Here is a 9,471-nt window from a genome sequence, read left to right on the forward strand (position 1 = left end):
AAGCTTTATGAACCAGTGGTGTGATTTTTACAAATAAGCCAATATCTACGCTTGACATAAGAGCATATTTCAAATGCACAAAATATCCTTTTGACATATCTAATTGAGCAGTGCATCGCTCTTGCAGCTAATGGTGTCAATTGAACCCCCTCAATTAAAGTAAAACCAAGTAGCGCACTCCTGGGCATTCAGTAACGGATATGTTTCAACATCCGCGTGGCTAAACAGCTAAATGTTATATCCAGCAGTGAAGCAGTTAATTTATCTTGTGATGTACACGTGGCAATACTATTTTGTGGTTTTGATAAGACTGTTTTTAACCCAATTTGCAAATATATTTATGATTGCTTTATCAGTTATAAGGCTAATCTTTAATAATACAACACTTAACATGGTTTATTTTAATACAACTTATATTAATTAAGTGCCTTTTAAGTTGAAGAGTGTCCTTAATAAAAGGGATTGTGTTTGAGATAAACTAACCATGAGTACATTAATATTTACTTCTCATGTTGAATGATCTTATCTGGGTCCTCGTGACAATGGAATAGGTTGGTCTGAGCGAGTATAAATGTTGCTGCATAGACCCCAAACTTTAAGTTCCGAAGAGTGTCTGAACCAATTCAACGGACAAGATGAAGTGGCTACTCATCACGCTCGCTTGCATTCAGCTCTCTGAATGTTTATTCAAGTAGGAAATCATCTGATTTTTGGCTAAATTTTGGAGAATATATTTCTTTGATGAAAAAATTAATGAAATATCTTCCTTGTGTGCGTTTGGAGCCCCCACGGCTGTAACTGCAAGAAAAAGAGGGCTGGTGTCCAGCAACTCCCTGTCATGGGTCAGACTTGGATGTGGTAGTGAATGTTGATAAGCACCTGTGGAACCATATTACAGTAAAGAGCCAACATCTTTAGGAAAGGAGAGGAGTGGGGAAAAGTGACAAAGAAAAAGGATTCTGTAGTTACATTTTTAACTTCATTACCTAAGGTTAAGAGATAGAAAGAATAATTTGTCAGCAAGGAACATTAAAAGTTGATGAAATTTCAAACTTACTTCTTATCTTTACAGAGTGCCCTTGATTAAGGGTAAACCTGTCCGTCAAGTTCTTCAGGAGAAGGGACTTCTTGAGGACTTCCTCAAGAATCATCCATATGATCCCTGTTCCAAATTTGAAGGACCCTCCCAATCCCTGGGATCAACTGAACCATTGATTAACTTCCTGGATGTAAGTAATCTGTGAGTTTTGTAAACAAAAGTTGGAAAATATTAATATATTTATATTAAACTTACATTTATTGCAGCTATCGCCTATAATTTGTATTCTGCTCAGAGCTAGGTATTATTCAAAGGTAAAAATTCATTAGCAGATAGTTTGTGCTGATATAATTTAAATATAAGACAGCATGGTCAAAACGCTCAACATCATCTCAACCATGAAATACATTATCAGTATAATACATAGAAATAGAGTGATTTCTTCTTCTTACTCATTATCTCTCTTCAATTTAAATGGCCTGTAGACTTCTGATTCTGTACCACGTGATTTCAAAAGCAGTGATCGGGGGATTTACCATTACTGATGGATACAGAGGAATATTAACCTAATATCACATGGGTATATTCCCACTTGATACATTGTGGACATTTTGTTTTTGCTGACAGTTGTCGTACTATGGAGCAATCAGCATTGGGAATCCACCACAGAGCTTCACCGTCATCTTTGATACTGGCTCATCCAATCTTTGGGTTCCATCAATTTACTGTTCCCAACGACCATGCAGTAAGTAAATTTTACCCTGCTGTTAAACAAGCTTATGCTCTTGACTTTCCTAATCGTTAGAGGGCTATTGCTAATCCCAACCGATAGTTAAGCAGTAAACTGAACAAAGTCAACAATCAACAATGAAGACACATTCTCCATAATGCTGTGTCTGGTTGAAGTTTAAGGTTAAATTAGATTTAGGTTTAAGCTTAAATTCACTGAGTAGGCTAACAAGAGGACAGCTGACCGTACCTGGCCCAACATGTAGTATCTTCCTTCACACAGACACATATACACTCACAAACCATACTCTGACACACTCACACACATATACACTTCCACAAAGCCAGCCCCCCACCCCAACACACCCACCCCACCACCCCAACACACCCACACACACACACACGTGCACGCGCACACACACGCGCACACACACATTTTATTTCAGGCTCCCTTAAAAAAAAATCCATGCAAGTTCCTGATCCTCTTCATGTACCTGGGTCTCCCTCCAAGAAAATGGCAACCAGTAATACACTTATGAGGCTACAGAAAATTGGATGGGATGCTTGGTAACAAAAATAAATTATATCTTCAATGTGACAATTTAGATTATTTTTTGGCACAAATATTTGAACCAGCATTGGATTAAATGCTGAAACCTTTATAATAATTTGATGAAATGGATGTTTCTTTGCAGTGGACCATCACCGATTCAACCCAAAAAAGTCCTCAACATATAAGTCAAATGACCAGTCCTTATCTATCCAGTATGGCACAGGCAGCATGACTGGTATACTGGGATATGACACTGTCAGAGTAAGTAGACTGTGATCCTCATCAAGTAAATCAAATCCCGTAACAGTGATAATTGCTTTCCAAAAGTTACAGGTTCAAGTCAAAGATACAAAGATTTTGGAATCAAACATAATGAGTTGGATCAGTTGAAAAGCCGGACAGTTGAGTGGATGTCTAATGATGATGTAGCAGAGGGTATCGCGAGCTTCAAGTTGATGATTTGAAATAAAAGATTTATTTATAAAATATATAAAATATAAATATAAAGTGTAAGATCGACTTTCATAAATTTATTGACAGAACTCCTTTTTGTTGGAGCATCATAGAAATTTCATGAAAATACTCTCTTGATCTAACCATTCAGTTCAACTCAGACCTTTACGCCTATTTGTGTTGTATGTGGGATCTGACAGCCTTTGCTCAGTGGTAGCACTGAGTCAGCAGATCGTGGATTCAAGCCCACTTGAGCACATCATCCAGACTGAGAGTGATGTACTGTTGGAGGTATCATCTTTCGGATGAGACGAAAGTTCTCAGGATGGATGTAAATGATCCCAAGGTACTATTCAAAGAAACGCAGGAAAGCTCTCCCACTGTCCTGGCCAACATTTATCCCTCAACCATCACTACCAAAAAAAAGTAGAATTGGTCATCTATCTCATTGCTGTAATTGCTTGGCTGTGAAGTGTTTTGGGACATCCTAAGGTGCGATATAAATGCAAATTTGTTCTCTTTCATTAAATTCTGATTTTAGATACAAAGAGTAAAATAAAAGTACTGCAATAATATTTAACAAATAGTGTAGAATCGCCTTAAAAAATTTAATTTAAGAAAGCATGATTTAAACAGATGAATAAAAGCGAATGTTTACTAATGTTCTCCTGATTTTTATCCTGATTTTATCCGCTGGATAATTAACTCCAAACTTGGCTCTTCTGCAATAGTTTTAGAGGCGAGTTTTATATTGATAGGAGGTACACTAGAAATTGTGAAGTTAACTGGAGAAAAGCAAACTTCAATTCTTGCCTCCCAACTCTACAACTAAAATCTCTTGTAAGTACCAAAGAACTGAAATCATGGGGTCACTTCCAAATTATTTGCACTTTGCAACAAAAGGGCATCAAATTGACCACGAGATGGAACTATCAATGGCAGGAGGTTGTGAAAAACCTACTCGCCATGTGTGATCAATTTATGAAGAGGATGTCATCATGTCATGAAATTTGAAGTTCGAGTCCAAACATCTGTGCTCTAAACTGTTTGTACATAGTTACATATCATAGGGGCAGTCAGCATGGTTTCAAAAGCAGGAGACAAATCCCCACCAACTTATTAAAACTATTGCAGAAGAGCCAAGTTTGGAGTTAATTATCCAGCGGATATAATTCACTGGATAAGATTTTGGTTAATTCCTCATGATTTATCACATTATCTTGTTTTTCTAGCTTTCAAACGTAGCTATCAGCAACCAAGAATTTGGTTTAAGTGAGACCGAACCAGGCAGTTTCTTTACCTACAGTAAATTCGATGGAATTCTGGGCTTGGGCTATGCATCTCTTGCAGCATCAGGTGCCACGACTGTGTTTGATAACATGATGTCTCAACAATTGGTGCAGAAGCCCCTCTTCGCTGTGTACCTATCCAGGTAAACATTTCGTATGTCTTTGTTTCTCCATCGTATAACCCCTAAATGAAGCAGGTACTGTTTTTTTATGCTTTCACCCAAAAAAACTCAGCTTGACTCAGTTGGTAACACTTTTACCTCTGTGTCCGAAGGTCTTGGCTTCAATCCTACTGCAAAATTTCAGCACATACTCCAGGCTGATGAGTCAGTGTGGTATTGACATTGTCGGACATACTCTGCAGTTTTAAGAATGTACGGCATTATTAGAGGTATTGTCTTTCTGACGAGATGTTAAATTGAAGCCCCGCCTACCTGTTCAGGTGGGTGTAAAAGGTCCCAAGGTATTACTAGGTGTCCTGTCCATCGGAAATCCCTCAATCTATTTGTGGCACTCTGCTGTGTACAAACCGACTGCTGCATTTATCTATAGAACAGTGACTATACTTCAAAAGCATTCATTGGTTGAGGAGCACTTTGAGCCATCCTGAGGATGTGAAAGGCACTACATAAATGCAAGAGCTTTCTATCAAAGTTATTCGTTTTCAAACCTTGCATCCCTTCTCTGGTGCTATCAGCCCAATTTAGAATTGAATCCAATAGGATCCCAAAGGTCACAGATTAAATCCTGTATAATTTATTTAAAAGGCATAGTTGCTTTATTTGAGCAGATAGAATCCTATTGGATGGCATGAGTTTCCTGGAGTATTTATGGCAAGGATACTGACACATTGCAATTAATTACTTTTAATAACTGATTTGGAAAAATGATGATTTAGATACAATATCCAATGGGCAGTGACATCACCAAGTGCTAAACCTCTAAACCAGAAATATTTCAATGTGAATGAAATTGTTTCTTTGTCTCTGAACTTTTTTTAAAAATCTATGTTTTACAGAGAGGATGGTCAGTCCGGAAGTGAAGTTGTATTTGGTGGAATTGATCCAAACCACTACACCGGTCAAATTAACTGGGTTCCCGTTACTCATGAAGCCTATTGGCAAATCCTCATTGACCAGTGAGTGATTTTCCCATCTACAACTGGGATACTTCTGAAAGTGGCGTTCGACAAATCAACCATATCAAAAGATAAAACTTTATTGAGACAATGTGCTGAGGATGTCACTAATAATATTTTTCAGGTGAAAACATTTTTGGAAGGCTGATTACAGTAGAGAGCACATTCACTGTATTTCAGTCTTGCAATCAATGTTTAATCCAATGGTTTGAAAATAAGTAGCCAGAGGCGACATGAGGATGCATTTGATCAGACGAGTGAGTTGTAATGATCTGGAATTCACTGCCTGAATGGGTGGTGGAAGCAGATTCAACAGCAACTTTCAAAAGGGAATTGGATAAATACTTGAAGGAAAAACATTTACATGGCTATGGGAAAAGAGCAGGGGAATGGGTCTAATTGGATAGCTGTTTCAAAGAGCCAGCACAGGCACGATGGGCTGAATGGCCTCCTCCTGTGCTGTACCTACTCTGATACTATGATACCATGAAGTACATATATTTTACTTGAAGAGCTTTTTGTCAATAGCGACCATATGAAAATTCTGTTGGTCGTGAAAGGCCAAAGATCATGTTAATTGAATTCAACTCTCATTCATAAAATGAGGGCAAGTGTCTGTCTGTGGCACCCATAACCTTATACTGTATTGGCATTTTTGTTATCTTATTGATTGGACAGGGGCAACTGCACCTGACATATGGGCCTGTGGTTGTCCTGCAATTTTACACACAATGGCGTCCAAGTGTGCCACCTATTGGTGGAACTATTGGATCTTTACAAACCACTCTTGGTCGGTTCACAGCTGTGCCCATGAATGAGGTTTCCCATCACACTGTCAGCAAGTGGGAAATGGGGCACCTGTTCTTGGCATCATTGGACCAACAGGCATTAGTGCCAGTGGACGGTAGAACTTGATACTGTCTGCTTCTCTACTGAAAACTGATTTTACCAAACTATGTTGAAACATACAAGCTAAAAGAAATGAAGGATTAAAATACTGAGTCTGTTTTAAAAATGTCAGTTGTGTCAGCATTTACTGAAGATATAACGTATATCATAGCTGATTAGGAACCCCAGCTTGGTATTACTTGTTCAATTGGTCTAATAAGTGTAGTTTTTTTAGATCTTTGACTAACTCTTGATCCAATTATCTCCCTCAGAGTAACAATTAATGGCCAGGTTGTGGCTTGCGATGGAGGTTGTCCTGCCATTGTTGATACTGGCACTTCTCTTCTTGTTGGTTCCAGCTCAGCCATCGACACAATTCAGCAGTATATTGGAGCAACTCCAAATTTCTATGGCGAGGTAGAGATGCCATGTTACAGTATCTGGTGCAGTGAAGGATTGTCTGAGAGTGCATCAATGATTGTTTCACACTGTAGCCTGTCGCAGACAATTTCAGAATTTAAGTACTTACAAAGTGGAAATTGATATATTTTAATAATATTGCAATTTCTCATATATAATTGGCTCTGCAAAAATTCCCTCAGCCTCTTTGCGGGTATTAAATTACATTCCATACAAATGAGGCAACAATCACTGTAGCACAGATGTACGGCCCCAGAAATGCTTGGAGTTGCATCACCATTTGTTGCAAGTGCAAGGTAACGAATCTTTACATATTTGAGTCTATTCACTCAAGGACAAAAAATAGTGCTGGAATAGGCCACAGTGTCAACTCAAGAAATCCACAACCTACAATCCTATTATTGCTTTAACATTTAGATGAGCTCTAATATTTAGAAAGGTTTAGTGTGTTGTTGCTTAATTTATCTTAAATATATTCTGGTAACTGGCAATGTTCCTCGATAACAATTTTCTTTCAGCTTGCTTGTTTTTTCCAATTTCACCTCACATTAATTCCAATAGTGATTAACTAGTAATTCCATTTAATTATAGATGATTGGTTGTAAATCCCGAAGCTGAAACAATCACTAAAAACTGTTGCTATTTTCTTCCAGTACTCCATAAACTGTAACAATATCAACAGCATGCCCGATGTGGTTTTCACCATCAATGGAGTTGACTATCCTCTTCCTGCCAAAGCATACACGTTGAAGGTATGTGTTCATGTCTTTATTGCAATATATCCTTTTAATTACAGTCTTATAACAGATACAATTTTTGGATGGGAGCTTATTTTTGTTTATTTGCCATTGTCAACCACTTTTGACATTTAAGTTTGTGCCATTTACTGTGGGGCTGCCAATTTTCTCTCTCTGTCTGAAGAGGAAAGAGAGAAAGAGCACAGAGTCTCTCCTCTGACCCCTTCCCTCGCTCTGTGTGTTGATGCTTCACTTGGTGAGCTGCCAATCAAAGTTAGCATCTTGCACAAGAATCCACCTGCTTGGTGTGGAAGCTTCTGGTACTGGTATTGCCCATTTACCTTGATGGCCATATTGAATTGGAAGCCATTTCCGCAGCAAGCTGCAAACTGCTCTGGAATTTGCTCAATATTTTCCCATTGTCACAGCACTGACACAAGGTGCAGAATGTAAACAGTTTCACCCCTTGTCCCATTTCCTTTTGGAATACTCATTAACATTTCCAACAATTTTCAAAAGATATAAAGGAGTAATTGTTCAGAGATTAATCAAACATGCTGTAGAGATCACTCAAGGAGATAGACAAATGACCCAGTATTAATTGTTCCCCCTTTTCTTACAGTACACTTACAGCGACCAAGTCAGCTGCACAAGTGGTTTTGGCGGCTCTGGTGGATACCTCTGGATTCTGGGAGATGTGTTCATTGGAGAATATTACTCCATTTTCGACAGTGGCAACAATCGTGTGGGCTTGGCTAAGGCTGTCTAATTTATTCATCTATATTCTCATTGAAAGCTCACCCTGATTCCCATTTTCATGTTGACTTAACCAGTCACCTGATTCCCCAGTGCAGCAATTGATACCTGGCTGCCCAGTGTAAGAGATGAAGTCATCACATCTTGGATGACTAAAAACAAAGATACACCGTTGACTGCTTGGCTGTGTGTTGGTGCTCAGCAGTGCTGTCCACTAAGTTACAACTGAAAGGCAATGAAAAATTAAATAAATGTCTTGTCAGGGTGGGCTTTTAAAGGAACAGTCTTAGATCACTAGTTCTGGATTGGAAATGAGAATGTTGATATAGTCTAATTATATCTCCTCTTTGATTGTGTAGCACTTTTACTCAGTTCTTTCTTGGTTTGGACATTCAGCTGTGATATATTATTGGTGCAGTGCTTCACTCCAGAGCCATACACATTTCTGTTGAAGGTGGATGACCTCTGCAGTGAAACCTGATTTGATGTAAATGTGATCCTAACATCACACAGCTGGTTTTTCTATCCTTTGGAATCTCTTTATTAGTGTAGTTCCTAAAATTGCTCAATAAAATAGAATCATGAAATGCACACTCCTGGATTTCCTGTCTCTTTTTTCTTTCATGACTTTGTGCGGGGAGGGCACCTCAATTCATTTTCACATTTGCGTTGATCGATGCTGTGGCTAACTCATGGAAACAATTACAAAACACAGACAGGAATTTGCAGATCAGATGAGAAGTAGTTGTTGAATGATGTTCTCAGTAATTTGAACAGGTGGTCATGGAGTCCAGGTTTGGCTATCATTGAGGTATCGGTAAAATTCAGATACAAGTCACCATTGATTCAAGATGGCAAACCTGGTTTACATTTTGGATTGAAAGTTAGTGGACCCTGGCCTAGAACATCCAATGGAGCCATCAAGATTTCCCAAGTTTCTGAGAAACAGTTTGTGATGAAATTAAACATATAAACACAGAGGAGGTCAGCATCTAAAAGTTAAGTTTGTGTTTAAGATTACCTCCTTGAAGTGTTCACTGGAGATGTCTATATTACGATAACCTCCAACCCAATAATCCAATTATACTTATGGACTTCAACATCAACAAGATGGAAGCTCCGGACAGACTTAAAAAGGTTATAAACTAACAATTCACAGGGAACTAAGGAAGTCAAGGGATGAGATTTGTGAAGTGCTGACAGTCATCATGAAATAGTTATAGGCAGATTCCATTGGATTGGAAACAAGCCGGTATCATATCCATATTCAGTAAAGGTGAAGAATCTAATTTGGCAAATTGCAGATGTTCTCACATCAATAACAGGCCATGTATTGCAATCAGTTATCAGGAACAAATGAGAATTAACTGTATAATAACCTAATAAATAAAAGCCAACTCTGTTTCAGTAAGGGAAGATCCTGTCAGGGTAACCTCACTGACCTTCCTTTTCACATGGCCTATCTGGGC

At 38.4% G+C, this 9,471-nt stretch overlaps 1 pseudogene; it reads left to right on the top strand.

Annotated features, from left to right (window-relative positions):
• Nucleotides 1-571: 571 nt before the first annotated feature.
• On the top strand, nucleotides 572-8,587 carry LOC137344732 (pepsin A-like; annotated as a pseudogene).
• Nucleotides 8,588-9,471: the final 884 nt, after the last annotated feature.

The sequence above is a fragment of the Heptranchias perlo genome, chromosome 27, assembly GCF_035084215.1.
Source record: "Heptranchias perlo isolate sHepPer1 chromosome 27, sHepPer1.hap1, whole genome shotgun sequence".
Taxonomy (NCBI): Eukaryota; Metazoa; Chordata; class Chondrichthyes; order Hexanchiformes; family Hexanchidae; genus Heptranchias; species Heptranchias perlo.